Source organism: Pan troglodytes, chromosome 16, assembly GCF_028858775.2.
Source record: "Pan troglodytes isolate AG18354 chromosome 16, NHGRI_mPanTro3-v2.0_pri, whole genome shotgun sequence".
NCBI classification, from domain to species: domain Eukaryota; kingdom Metazoa; phylum Chordata; class Mammalia; order Primates; family Hominidae; genus Pan; species Pan troglodytes.
Window position 1 is genome coordinate 39,153,619 of NC_072414.2, and position 15,586 is coordinate 39,169,204.

General features: G+C 38.5%; 1 long non-coding RNA gene across 1 annotated transcript; it reads left to right on the top strand.

Annotated features, from left to right (window-relative positions):
* Positions 1–507: 507 nt before the first annotated feature.
* Positions 508–13,834, top strand: LOC134808566 (uncharacterized). The gene is made up of 3 exons (XR_010151824.1): positions 508–662; positions 11,843–12,136; positions 13,572–13,834. It is a non-coding gene; the product is annotated as an uncharacterized LOC134808566 (long non-coding RNA).
* Positions 13,835–15,586: the final 1,752 nt, after the last annotated feature.

Genomic DNA, 15,586 nt, shown 5'->3' on the forward strand with positions numbered 1-15,586 from the left:
TATGGAAGAATGTGGTTTGGGTTGCATTACATGCAACCATGTAATCTAAACATGATTGTATTGAAAGCCATTATATCGTTCCAAATTTTAAGCCATCCTTGCATTCCTGGGGAGGAGTCCTGTGTAATTTGGGTTAAGTGTGCTACTAAATATGTGTTCTTCATATGTTATTTTTAAGCTTTGAATCTTTATTATCACTGGGATTGCTGTATATTTGTGTTCTCTTGGACTTTTTGTGTTTCACTCGGAAGGTAGCTTAACAAAATAGTTTGGTTTGTTTTTCAGGTATTTTTTAAGCTCTGAAATATTTCATATATAACACTATGATTATCTGTTTTTTGCAAACTCAGAAAAAGCTTACTTGTAAAACTTTCTTGACCAGATATTTTATAGCTACATATATAATAAACATTTCAATTTGTTCTACTCTGATTTATATTTTTGCACAAAATTAGGATTACCTTATATATTTTTATTCAGCTATGCACGCATTTTTTTTATGTAAAGTAAAATATCTTCCGGGGGAGGAGCCAAGATGGCCGAATAGGAACAGCTCCGGTCTACAGCTCCCAGCCTGAGCGACGAAGAAGACGGGTGATTTCTGCATTTCCATCTGAGGTACCGGGTTCATCTCACTAGGGAGTGCCAGACAGTGGGCGCAGGTCAGTGGGTGCGCGCACCGTGCACGAGCCGAGCCAAAGCAGGGCAAGGCATTACCTCACCTGGGAAGCGCAAAGGGTCAGGGAGTTCCCTTTCCGAGTCAAAGAAAGGGGTGACGGATGGCACCTGGAAAATCGGGTCACTCCCACCCGAATACTGCGCTTTTCCGACGGGCTTAAAAAACGGCGCACCGCGAGATTATATCCCGCACCTGGCTCGGAGGGTCCTACGCCCACGGAGTCTCGCTGATTGCTAGCACAGCAGTCTGAGATCAAACTGCAAGGCGGCAGTGAGGCTGGGGGAGGGGCGCCCGCCATTGCCCAGGCTTGATTAGGTAAACAAAGCAGCCGGGAAGCTCCAACTGGGTGGAGCCCACCACAGATCAAGGAGGCCTGCCTGCCTCTGTAGGCTCCACCTCTGGGGGCAGGACACAGACAAACAAAAAGACAGCAGTAACCTCTGCAGACTTAAATGTCCCTGTCTGACAGCTTTGAAGAGAGCAGTGGTTCTCCCAGCACGCAGCTGGAGATCTGAGAACGGGCAGACTGCCTCCTCTAGTGGGTCCCTGACCGCTGACCCCCGAGCAGCCTAACTGGGAGGCAACCCCGAGCAGGGGCACACTGATACCTCACACGGCAGGGTACTCCAACAGACCTGCAGCTGAGGGTCCTCTCTGTTAGAAGGAAAACTAACAAACAGAAAGGACATCCACACCAAAAACCCATCTGTACATCACCATCATCAAAGACCAAAAGTAGATAAAAACCACAAAGATGGGGAAAAAACAGAACAGAAAAACTGGAAACTCTAAAAAGCAGAGCGCCTCTCCTCCTCCAAAGGAATGCAGTTCCTCACCAGCAACGGAACAAAGCTGGATGGAGAATGACTTTGATGAGCTGAGAGAAGAAGGCTTCAGACGATCAAATTACTCTGAGCTACGGGAGGACATTCAAACCAAAGGCAAAGAAGTTGAAAACTTTGAAAAAAATTTAGAAGAATGTATAACTAGAATAACCAATACAGAGAAGTGCTTAAAGGAGCTGATGGAGCTGAAAACCAAGGCTCAAGAACTACGTGAAGAATGCAGAAGCCTCAGGAGCCGATGCGATCAACTGGAAGAAAAGGTATCAGTGATGGAAGATGAAATGAATGAAATGAAGCGAGAAGGGAAGTCTAGAGAAAAAAGAATAAAAAGAAATGAGCAAAGCCTCCAAGAAATATGGGACTATGTGAAAAGACCAAATCTACGTCTGATTGGTGTACCTGAAAGTGATGGGGAGAATGGAACCAAGTTGGAAAACACTCTGCAGGATATTATCCAGGAGAACTTCCCCAATCTAGCAAGGCAGGCCAACGTTCAGATTCAGGAAATACAGAGAACACCCCAAAGATACTCCTCGAGAAGAGCAACTCCAAGACACATAATTGTCAGATTCACCAAAGTTGAAATGAAGGAAAAAATGTTAAGGGCAGCCAGACAGAAAGGTCGGGTTACCCTCAAAGGGAAGCCCATCAGACTAACAGCGGATCTCTCGGCAGAAACCCTACAAGCCAGAAGAGAGTGGGGGCCAATATTCAACACTCTTAAAGAAAAGAATTTTCAACCCAGAATTTCATATCCAGCCAAATTAAGCTTCATAAGTGAAGGAGAAATAAAATACTTTACAGACAAGCAAATGCTGAGAGATTTTATCACCACCAGGCCTGCCTTACAAGAGCTCCTGAAGGAAGCACTAAACATGGAAAGGAACAACCGGTACCAGCCCCTGCAAAATCATGCCAAAATGTAAAGACCATCGAGACTAGGAAGAAACTGCATCAAATAACGAGCAAAATAACCAGCTAACATCATAATGACAGGATCAAATTCACACATAACAATATTAACTTTAAATGTAAATGGACTAAATGCTCCAATTAAAAGACACAGAGTGGCAAATTGGATAAAGAGTCAAGACCCATCAGTGTGCTGTATTCGGAAACCCATCTCACGTGCAGAGACACACATAGGCTCAAAATAAAAGGATGGAGGAAGATCTACCAAGCCAATGGAAAACAAAAAAAGGCAGGGGTTGCAATCCTAGTCTCTGATAAAACAGACTTTAAACCAACAAAGATCAAAAGAGACAAAGAAGGCCATTACATAATGGTAAAGGGATCAATTCAACAAGAAGAGCTAACTATCCTAAATATATATGCACCCAATACAGGAGCACCAAGATTCATAAAGCAAATCCTGAGTGACCTACAAAGAGACTTAGACTCCCACACATTAATAATGGGAGACTTTAACACCCCACTGTCAACATTAGACAAATCAACAAGACAGAAAGTCAACAAGGATACCCAGGAATTGAACTCAGCTCTGCACCAAGCAGACCTAATAGACATCTACAGAACTCTCCACCCCAAATCAACAGAATATACATTTTTTTCAGCACCACACCACACCTATTCCAAAATTGACCACATACTTGGAAGTAAAGCTCTCCTCAGCAAATGTAAAAGAACAGAAATTATAACAAACTATCTCTCAGACCACAGTGCAATCAAACTAGAACTCAGGACTAAGAATCTCACTCAAAACCACTCAACTACATGGAAACTGAACAACCTGCTTGTGAATGACAACTGGGTACATAATGAAATGAAGGCAGAAATAAAGATGTTCTTTGAAACCAACGAGAACAAAGACACAACATACCAGAATCTCTGGGACGCATTCAAAGCAGTGTGTAGAGGGAAATTTATAGCACTGAATGTCCACAAGAGAAAGCAGGAAAGATCCAAAATTGACACCCTAACATCACAATGGAAAGAACTAGAAAAGCAAGAGCAAACACATTCAAAAGCTAGCAGAAGGCAAGAAATAACTAAAATCAGAGCAGAACTGAAGGAAATAGAGACACAAAAAACCCTTCAAAAAATTAATGAATGCAGGAGCTGGTTTTTTGAAAGGATCAACAAAATTGATAGATCGCTAGCAAGACTAATAAAGAAAAAAAGAGAGAAGAATCAAATAGACACAATAAAAAATGATAAAGGGGATATCACCACCGATCCCACAGAAATACAAACTACCATCAGAGAATACTACAAACACCTCTACGCAAATAAACTAGAAAATCTAGAAGAAATGGATAAATTCCTGGAAACATACACTCTCCCAAGACTAAACCAGGAAGAAGTTGAATCTCTGAATAGACCAATAACAGGATCTGAAATTGTGGCAATAATCAATAGCTTACCAATCAAAAAGAGTCCAGGACCAGATGGATTTACAGCCGAATTCTACCAGAGGTACAAGGAGGAACTGGTACCATACCTTGTGAAACTATTCCAATCAATAGAAGAAGAGGGAATCCTCCCTAACTCATTTTATGAGGCCAGCATCATTCTGATACCAAAGCCAGGCAGAGACACAACAAAAAAAGAGAATTTTAGACCAATATCCTTGATGAACATTGATGCAAAAATCCTCAATAAAATACTGGCAAATCGAATCCAGCAGCACATCAAAAAGCTTATCCACCATGATCAAGTGGGCTTCATCCCTGGGATGCAAGGCTGGTTCAATATACGCAAATCAATAAATGTAATCCAGCATATAAACAGAGCCAAAGACAAAAACCACATGATTATCTCAATAGATGCAGAAAAAGCCTTTGACAAAATTCAACAATGCTTCATGCTAAAAACTCTCAATAAATTAGGTATTGATGGGACGTATTTCAAAATAATAAGAGCTCACGCCTATGTCCTGAATGGTAATGCCTAGGTTTTCTTCTAGGGTTTTTATGGTTTTAGGTCTAACGTTTAAGTCTTTAATCCATCTTGAATTGATTTTTGTATAAGGTGTAAGGAAGGGATCCAGTTTCAGCTTTTTACATATGGCTAGCCAGTTTTCCCAGCACCATTTATTAAATAGGGAATCCTTTCCCCATTGCTTGTTTTTCTCAGGTTTGTCAAAGATCAGATAGTTGTAGGTAAGCGGCGTTATTTCTGAGGGCTCTGTTCTGTTCCATTGATCTATATCTCTGTTTTGGTACCAGCACCATGCTGTTTTGGTTACTGTAGCCTTGTAGTATAGTTTGAAGTCAGGTAGTGTGATGCCTCCAGCTTTGTTCTTTTGGCTTAGGATTGACTTGGCGATGCGGGCTCTTTTTTGGTTCCATATGAACTTTAAAGTAGTTTTTTCCAATTCTGTGAAGAAAGTAATTGGTAGCTTGATGGGGATGGCATTGAATCTGTAAATTACCTTGGGCAGTATGGCCATTTTCACGATATTGATTCTTCCATGTCCAAAACACCAAATGCAATGGCAACAAAAGACAAAATTGACAAATGGGATCTAATTAAACTAAAGAGCTTCTGCACAGCAAAAGAAACTACCATCAGAGTGAACAGGCAACCTACAACATGGGAGAAAATTTTCGCAACCTACTCATCTGACAAAGGGCTAATATCCACAATCTACAATGAACTCAAACAAATTTACAAGAAAAAATCAAACAACCCCATCAAAAAGTGGGCGAAGGACATGAACAGACACTTCTCAAAAGAAGACATTTATGCAGCCAAAAAACACATGAAAAAATGCTCATCATCACTGGCCATCAGAGAAATGCAAATCAAAACCACTATGAGATATCATCTCACACCAGTTAGAATGGCAATCATTAAAAAGTCAGGAAACAACAGGTGCTGGAGAGGATGTGGAGAAATAGGAAGACTTTTACACTGTTGGTGGGACTGTAAACTAGTTCAACCATTGTGGAAGTCAGTGTGGCGATTCCTCAGGGATCTAGAACTAGAAATACCATTTGACCCAGCCATCCCATTACTGGGTATATACCCAAATGACTATAAATCATGCTGCTATAAAGACACATGCACACGTATGTTTATTGCGGCATTATTCACAATAGCAAAGACTTGGAACTAACCCAAATGTCCAACAATGATAGACTGGATTAAGAAAATGTGGCACATATACACCATGGAATACTAGGCAGCCATAAAAAATGATGAGTTCATGTCCTTTGTAGGGACATGGATGAAATTGGAAACCATCATTCTCAGTAAACTATCGCAAGAACAAAAAACCAAACATCGCATATTCTCACTCATAGGTGGGAATTGAACAATGGGATCACGTGGACACAGGAAGGGGAATATCACACTCTGGGGACTGTGGTGGGGAGGGGGGAGGGGGGAGGGATAGCATTGGGAGATATACCTAATGCTAGATGACGAGTTAGTGGGTGCAGCGCACCAGCATGGCACATGTATACATATGTAACTAACCTGCACAATGTGCACATGTACCCTAAAACTTAAAGTAAATTAAAAAATAATAATAATAATAATAAGAGCTATCTATGACAAACCCACAGCCAATATCATACTGAATGGGCAAAAACTGGAAGCATTCCCTTTGAAAACTGGCACAAGACAGGGATGCCCTCTCTCACCACTCCTATTCAACATAGTGTTGGAAGTTCTGGCCAGGGCAATTAGGCAGGAGAAGGAAATAAAGGGCATTCAATTAGGAAAAGAGGAAGTCAAATTGTCCCTGTTTGCAGACGACATGATTGTATATCTAGAAAACCCCATTGACTCAGCCCAAAATCTCCTTAAGCTGATAAGCAACTTCAGCAAAGTCTCAGGATACAAAATCAATGTACAAAACTCACAAGCCTTCTTATACACCAACAACAGACAAACAGACAGCCAAATCATGAGTGAACTCCCATTCACAATTGCTTCAAAGAGAATACAATACCTAGGAATCCAACTTACAAGGGATGTGAAGGACCTCTTCAAGGAGAACTACAAACCACTGCTCAAGGAAATAAAAGAGGATACAAACAAATGGAAGAACATTCCATGCTCATGGGTAGGAAGAATCAATATCATGAAAATGGCCATACTGCCCAAGGTAATTTACAGATTCAATGCCATCCCCATCAAGCTACCAATGCCTTTCTTCACAGAATTGGAAAAAACTACTTTAAAGTTCATATGGAACCAAAAAAGAGCCCGCATCGCCAAGTCAATCCTAAGCCAAAAGAATAAAGCTGGAGGCATCACACTACCTGACTTCAAACTATACTACAAGGCTACAGTAACCAAAACAGCATGGTACTGGTACTGAAACAGAGATATAGATCAATGGAACAGAACAGAGCCCTCAGAAATAACGCCGCATATCTACAACTATTTGATCTTTCACAAACCTGAGAAAAACAAGCAATGGGGAAAGGATTCCCTATTTAATAAATGGTGCTGGGAAAACTGGCTAGCCATATGTAAAAAGCTGAAACTGGATCCCTTCCTTACACCTTATACAAAAATCACTTCAAGATGGATTAAAGACTTAAACGTTAGACCTAAAACCATAAAAACCCTAGAAGAAAACCTAGGCATTACCATTCAGGACATAGGCATGGGCAAGGACTTCATGTCTAAAACACCAAAAGCAATGGCAACAAAAGACAAAATTGACAAATGGGATCTAATTAAACTAAAGAGCTTCTGCACTGCAAAAGAAACTACCATCAGAGTGAACAGGCAACCTACAAAATGGGAGAAAATTTTCGCAACCTACTCATCTGACAAAGGGCTAATATCCACAATCTACAATGAACTCAAACAAATTTACAAGAAAAAAACAAACAACCCCATCAAAAAGTGGGCGAAGGACATGAACAGACACTTCTCAAAAGAAGACATTTATGCTGCCAAAAGACACATGAAAAAATGCTCATCATCACTGGCCATCAGAGAAATGCAAAAGAAAACCACAATGAGATGCCATCTCACACCAGTTAGAATGGCAATCATTAAAATGTCAGGAAACAACAGGTGCTGGAGAGGATGTGGAGAAATAGGAACACTTTTACACTGTTGGTGGGACTGTAAACTAGTTCAACCATTGTGGAAGTCAGTGTGGCGACTCCTCAGGGATCTAGAACTGGAAATACCATTTGACCCAGCCATCCCATTACTGGGTATATACCCAAAGGACTATAAATCATGCTGCTATAAAGACACATGCACTCGTATGTTTATTGTGGCATTATTCACAATAGCAAAGACTTGGAACCAACCCAAATGTCCAACAATGATAGACTGGATTAAGAAAATGTGGCACATATACACCATGGAATACTAGGCAGCCATAAAAAATGATGAGTTCATGTCCTTTGTAGGGACATGGATGAAACTGGAAATCATCATTCTCAGTAAACTATCGCAAGAACAAAAAACCAAACACCGCATATTCTCACTCATAGGTGGGAACTGAACAATGAGATCACATGGACATAGGAAGGGGGATATCACACTCTGGGGACTGTTGTGCGGTGGTGGGAAAGGGGAGGGATAGCATCGGGAGATATACCTAATGCTAAATGATGAGTTAATGGGTGCAGCACACCAGCATAGCACATGTATACATATGTAACTAACCTGCACAATGTGCACATGTACCCTAAAACTTAGAAGTATAATAAAAAAAATATATCTTCCATACAGGTTTTTATATTTACTTTATTTTTATAAATTGATTTTTTAAAATAATTATGTTTCCCAGAGGTGTCCATGAAAAAAATTCTTACAAATCTCTATCTATTCACTCTATTTTTTTTTTTTTTTCAGTTTGCACACAATTCACTCCTTTTTCCTGCTTGGGTTGCCTTCTTTAAATATCTCTGACTTCTTTTAAAAAGGACAGTTTTAAGTTCACAGCAGAATTGAGAGGAAAGTCCAGTGATATCCTCTATGTCCCGTTCCCCCACAAATGCATGCCTTTCCCATTATTAACATCCCTCCCCAGAGGGTATATTCATATAGTTGATGAACACTGACACATCGTAATCCTCTAAAATCCATAGTTTATCTTAGGTTTCACTCTTGACATTGTACATTCTATAGGTGTAGACAAACGTATCCATCATTATAGTATTATACAGAATATTTTAACTGCCCTAAGAACCCTCTTTATTCTACCTATTCACCCTTTCCCCTTCCTTGTTAATTGTTTTTATGTCAAATTATTTCTAACATTGTGTTGCTATGTTTTGTGTGTGTGAAAATGTATTACTGTTATCTTTCCATTATAGATTTTATCAATGGAATTGCCCACTCAGCCATTTAATGTTTTCCCCCCTTGAGTTCCTTTTTGATAGTATTGTGACCTCTGTTTACACGTCTTTCTTTCTTTCTTTTTTGCTAATAGGAATTTTAACTCACACATAAATGTCACAGTCAATATATTTAACCTTAATTCTATATTTTTGTTAACATTTTATTTTTTTGTTTCCCAGCTACTTTGGATTTTTGTATTTTGCCTTGTAGGCTTTGTTTTATTTGCTTTGTTTTTATTCTATCCTTGTCAACTAGAAATTTTATTTTTTGTTTTACTGTAAGTTGTCCTTAAATTTGTCAAATATTTAAACATATATCTTATTTTTTAAGGTAATTGCTTAGAACTGTGCATTTAATTAAAATGAAGTTATTTAATCTGAAACAAAAATTCTGCTGTACATAGTTGAGATAGGGCAAAGTACAATGTATGGATGACACATTTCAGTAAAAAAAAAACTGGAAAATATAACAAATTATTATGAAAATAAGTATTTGGTCTGTAAATAAAATATTTGTTATCACTGTCACTTTATTAGTATTCTTAGAAGGAACAAATAATCAAAATTATAATTTTCTTGCGATAATTTCCCAACAAAACGTTATATATTCTCTTTAGGATCATGCTGCAAAGGCACCAGCTTTATTTCAACTCACACATTCAAAATATATTTTATGATTTCTTATTACATGTTAGGCAGCCATGAAAAAAATCAGACATTGTTCCTGTCATCATGGAACATACAGCCAAGTTGGAGAAATAGATAATAAACAAGTAGATAAGGAATGCACACATGCATGCACCCACATCCCTCCTGACTTTTGATCACTTTTCGGATGTATTTTAATGAGGCAGGAGGAGATATAGCCACAGCAAGTAAGCCCATATATTAACATGGAAGTTCTGATATAAATTTTGTCTTCAGTGATGCTTAATTTACAATGCTTAACTTCCAACCAGTTAAGATTCTTAATATATTCACTTCAAATTTCCCTGACCTAGAATTTCTGCTAATACTTTAATACTTTGTATTTTACAAAGAATGAGACAACTTAAAGGGACCTTAGAGCTTATTTAGCCCCAGGGTGGTAAATACAAGCATCAATGTCATATTCCCACCTCCTGTGCGCACTGCAGACATTGTCAATCAATCTCAATAGCTATTTATTTTAAAGCTGGAAATAGCTCCAGAAATCATTCTCATTCTCATGGCAGCATTTTGGTTTCCAGTCATCACCTGAAGTTTTTTAATATGAGAGGTCTGTTGGAAAAAATTTGTGTCTCAGAATGAGGAAAATTATTGCCAACTAAAACTTTAAAACATACAATTCTTAGTAGATCCATATTTTAAAAAATTCCTCTGAATAATAATAAGTTGGGATTTTGAAATAGGAGTTAAATTTAAAGGGAAGAAAATAAAAATTTATTCTGTCATACTGCTCATTCCTCGCCCAATTCCTTTCCCAACTCCGACAAGTTTTAGGACTATTCGGAGATCTTGAACTAGACCTGTGGCATTAAGCATACGTTTCCTACGTATGTTAGCTCAGAATAATATTTTCTTTCGGTGCAGACTCTTCCTCTATTTTTTTTAATACAACTCACTATTCACTTCTCATTAAACATGACGCTCTCTTGTAACTACATAACAATGCAAAAGCTGAACATCAATGTAGTCATTGAAGAATTATTTAAGATGTTGCACAATTGACAGCTGTATTAATTTATTCAACAAATATGTATTGAGTGTCTTCTAAGTACTAGGCAATGTAATAGGCTTTTGAGATACATCAGTTAACAAAACAGAAAAAAAGATTTCAGGCCCTTATAAGAGTTTCTAGTTGAAGAGGGCAGAGATGGAGATAACAATTAAGGTGACAGTAATTTATGTTGCATATTAGAAGGTGATTTTGTTATACAAATGGAAAAGCAGATGCGAAATATAGGGAACCCTGAGAATGATGATGGGGTGCAATTTTAAATAGTGCCTTATAGAGAAGGTGACATTAGAGCAAATATTTGAGAGAGGTAAGAGAGTTAGCCATGCATATAGCTGGGGAAGGATGGTCCAGGAACTGGGATCAGCAAGGAAAAAACTCTTTTTTTAGACAGAGTCTTGCTCTGTCACCAGGCTGGAGTGCAGTGGCGCAATCTTGGCTCACTGCAACCTCCGCCTCCTGGGTTCAAACGATTCCCCTGCCTCAGCCTCCCGAGTAGCTGGGACTACAGGTGTGCGCCACCATGCCCAGCTAATTTTTTTGTATTTTAGTAGAGATGGGGTTTCACCATGTTGGCCAGGATGGTCTCAATCTCCTGACCTTGTGATCCACCGGCCTCAGCCTCCCAAATTGCTGGGATTACAGGCGTGAGCCACCACGCCCGGCCAGAAAAAAACTCTTAAATTACGAGTGGTCCTCATGTATTTGAGGGACAGCAAGGATGCCACTGTGGCTTGGGCAGGGAGCACAAGAAAGAATACCAACAGGAGACGACAGAGAAGGGGAAGGGCTATAATTTAGTGCATGTCGCTTTGCACAGGCAACCAAAATTTTATACAACAGTTAAATAAATATTAAATGTTAATGTAATTCATATATGTGATTTAATTAAGTATATTTAGTTAGGTTTCAGGCCAAAGACAGCAGGAATCTAATTACCTACAGGAATCCCCTCTTACTTTTGAACCCTTTAAAAATGTTCCCCAGGGCTCATTTAATAAAACAATAGATCCCTATTTATAAAATTTTGATTTCCCTAGTCTTTACAAACCATCTGAGCCCTGCCCACCACTTTTCTAAATGCAACCTACAGAACACATTTACACATTCAGAGTTTGTGTTTTTCCACATCAAACATAATTACCTGTGAACTATTTTGTGATATTTCTGCAAAATAAATTACATTACAATGCATTTTGGACTCCATTAACTACATAAAACAATTGATTTGAGTCTATTGCATCCTTAGCATGGTGATATAAACTGAAATAGATGTTATTATAAATGCTAAAGGTGCCTCATGTGTACCCTTCAGGCTTCTCTAGTGGTGCTGAAATGAGGTGATGATTCCACAAAAACTCAACTAGCAACCAGAGTATCTTTATACATCTCCTGCATTCATTGCAAGAAGAATGGATTTCAACTCTCAGGGAGGCAGAGTCATACCTGAAGATTTAACTGACATGAGGTGGACACAACCTCCTTCCCACCACCCTCCAGTGACAGTCCTGTTCCAGCCTAGCTTCAGTGGACAAAGCATCCAGTCACAACATGTGCAACCACTGTATGCCACAAGGATGCTTCCTTGTGCTGTGGAGGATACACAAAGGTAAGGCAGTTCTTACAGATTGAACATGTAGAATGTTTTAAAAATTTCAAATCACACTCATGGTTACATGTAAGAAAGCTGCAGAAAACGTTGCTTTGATTTTTTTCTAATTGGAAATAATTGAAGAGGCAAAGCTTAAATATGTAAAATAGAGAATAATCAGGTTCCAAACTATGCAGCCCCAGCCATAATCTCATTCTCCCAGTGTGAAGGCTTACTAACTCGTTTCAAATACTGATTCTAACTAGCTAGTTAGAACTAGTTTCAAATACTAATTCAAATACTGATTCAACATACCACTTACTAAATCCATGACTCTGGATAAATTGCTAAAACTTCTTGTGCCTCAATTTCCCTATCTGTAACATTAGGATATTAAAAACACCTTTTCATTCGTATGAGGATTAAATTAGATAATCCTAGTAAAGCATGCACCCCAGTGTCTACATCAATAAATATTACAACGAATATTATTGTTCTATATCAGCCATTTTCTATTTCTGTGAGTAACAGGAAGTGGGCAGGTTTACCTCAGAGAAACTCTATTTGTTTTATCTGTAATAAAACTGATGAATATTTTTCTTCTTTTTAGACCACTATCTGCTTTTAACTCAACTATGGGAATATGCTAGCTAGTAACAAAAATGAAACCTGAAATAGAAAAGTGAATATGACAAAAATGTGAAAAAAATGAGATTCCATCTTTAAATGACATTCTTTATTTGAAAGAATACTCCCCAGCTAAATAAAATTGCTTCTTTATGCATTGACTGCTGGGGAACATCAGGAGGAGATGGAGCAAAAATGCAGTTCAGATAGTGCCTTAATCTGCTCAGGCTGCTATAATAGAATACCATAGACCAGGTGGCTTAAACAACAGATATTTATTTCTCATGGTTCTGGAGGCTGGGAAGTCCAAGATCAAGGTACTGGCAAATTAGGCTTTGGGAGAGGGCACTCTTCCTGGCTTGCAGACAGCCACCATATTGCTCTGTGCTCACATGGCCTTTTCTCAGTGGATGCTAATGGAAAGAGAGAGAGAAAAAAGAACTCTCTTGTCTTTTCCTCTTATAATAGCACTAAACCCATCATGAGGGCACTACCCTCTGATAACCTCATCTAAACCTAATTATCTTCCAATGGCTCCACCTCTAAATACCGTCACTCTGGGAGTTAGAGCTTCAACATTGTGACTTTGGGGTGGCAGGGAGAAACAAACATTCAGCCATCACAAATCATGTACTGTATTTTTGACTTAGCAAGTCAGCGATTAAGACAATGATGTGCCCAAGTGAGCCACACTTATTGATAGTCACAGTCTTGTGAATTTATATCCTATATTAACACTGGGCTTAGCTATGCTACTTTCTTTCGCTAAATGAAAGTTAGCCAGAATAATGCATTGAGATACTTAATAAGTGTTTGCACGTTACAGCTTGTTTCTTTTGGAAGCGAGCCACCATGTTGCACAGAAGCTCAGGCTGGACAACAGGATAATGAGAGGCCAGATAGAGGGAGGTCTACACAATGAGACCATCTTGGACATCTTGGACATTCCAGCCACAATAGATCTCCCAGCTGGATGTAGTTACCAGAGTGATCTCAGCTACACTATGGGGAACAAAAGACCTACTGAGCTGCTCCTAGCAAACCCATGGAATTGTGACAAAAAATAAATCATTGTTGTTTGCAGCTACTAAGTTTTGGAGTGATTTTTAGCTACAATTGATAACTGAAACAGTCAACATATCATTTTAATGAAATATTTAAGCCACTTAGATTTCACTTCCGCAACAGATTTTTATTATACTCATTTGGATGATAGCAAATCAAGGAGAAAAGAGAGGTCTATGACTGGATCTGAGAATGGATGCAGGAATGAGGTGAAATGAGTTAATGACAAAAATAAATTATTAATATCTGGCAGTAGAATTTCTCCTGGTTTCAGAATTGCATTTGTTTAGAAAAAAGAAAAATCCTTAGTAAGTATATCAAGTCGGATTAAGTCTGGCTGCATGTAATAGAAAAAAACAACAACATAATAATGTCGGTAGCTTAAATGATATAGATGTTTATTTTCCTTGTGTTTATAAGGAAAATCAAAGACTGACAGTCCGGGGCTGCTAAGGTCTTCCTGTGATTTTCTGGGACCCAGGTCCCTTCTATGTTGATGCTCTACCATCAAATGGTATTGCTCCATGGTCTGTGATGGCTGGTCAAGCTCTGGAATTCAGGTCTGTATTCTAATCAGCAGGAATAAAGGGAAGGTGCAGAGGGAGAAAAACACTGTACCAAACTTCTGCTTACATCTCATGGAGAGAATTAAATCAAAAGGCCACACATAGCTAAAAGAATGAAGAAGTCTTCTATATTGCTAGGTAACATGTGATGTGAGCACTACATATGGTCAATAGGTCTTAATAAAGACTACTTTATTTAAATTACTTTGTGTGAAAGTATTGTGTATGTGTGTGTGTGTATGTAAGTAATTTGCTGAATAGCTGAGAGTCATGTATGGAAAAATGTCTGGAAGAGTGGCATTAATGTGAAAGATCCCCGAAGTAGAAGTGACAAAGACAAGGTAATCCTCTTGGAGTTTTTTGAAGAAATTTTAGGGAGGACTTTATACTTCAGCAGATTGCAAAACAAAGATTCAAGCCAATCATGTCTTTCTTTACTTTTTATTATTTAAAATGTAAAGCACACACAAGATCAGAATTAATGATATAATGAAGCCCCACCTAGCCATCACTCAGTTTCAAAAATTTCAACACAGAGTTAATATTGTTTCATTTGTACACCACTGACTTTTCTCTGTCTCCAACACCGGATTATTTTGAAGCAAATAGCAGACAGATCACAAGCTAATCTTTCTTAGATCACAAAGGATCAAAGACCCTGAAAGCCTCTGGATTAAATGTGGGAAAATGTATAAAGTCAATCACTGTAGGGTCAAAGAGCAAGATTTGGATAGATTTAGAGAAAACGGTAGATAGTATAAGCAGTTTAGAATTGAATAAAAATAAAATATGTAAAGAGCTACAAGATGATTAAGTAAGCCAAACATGAGAAAGATGGAATGACAACAGAGAGTAGGTAGTGGATTTGTGAAAAAGCTAAACATACGCAAAGGAAAAGAGGAGAAAATTATGCAGGTTACAGAACCTTCAAGGAGTTGCCAATGGATAACAAACCATGACTTACAAGATGAAGATGAAAGGAAAAGTGAAGAGGTCAATGGCAAACACCACTGGCTATTTGGCTAATATCCTTTCTAATTGTTCGCCTTAGTAATAGACCCCAGTTGTATTTATTCAGCAATGTATCCTGCTAAAAGACAATTCCTAGCCTCTCCTTGCACATAGAGTAGGTGAAATTCATTGAATAGGACAAGGCTCTTTAAAGGAGACTGATTCAGTTGGAGAAGCTCACTTTTTATCCGCTACTTTC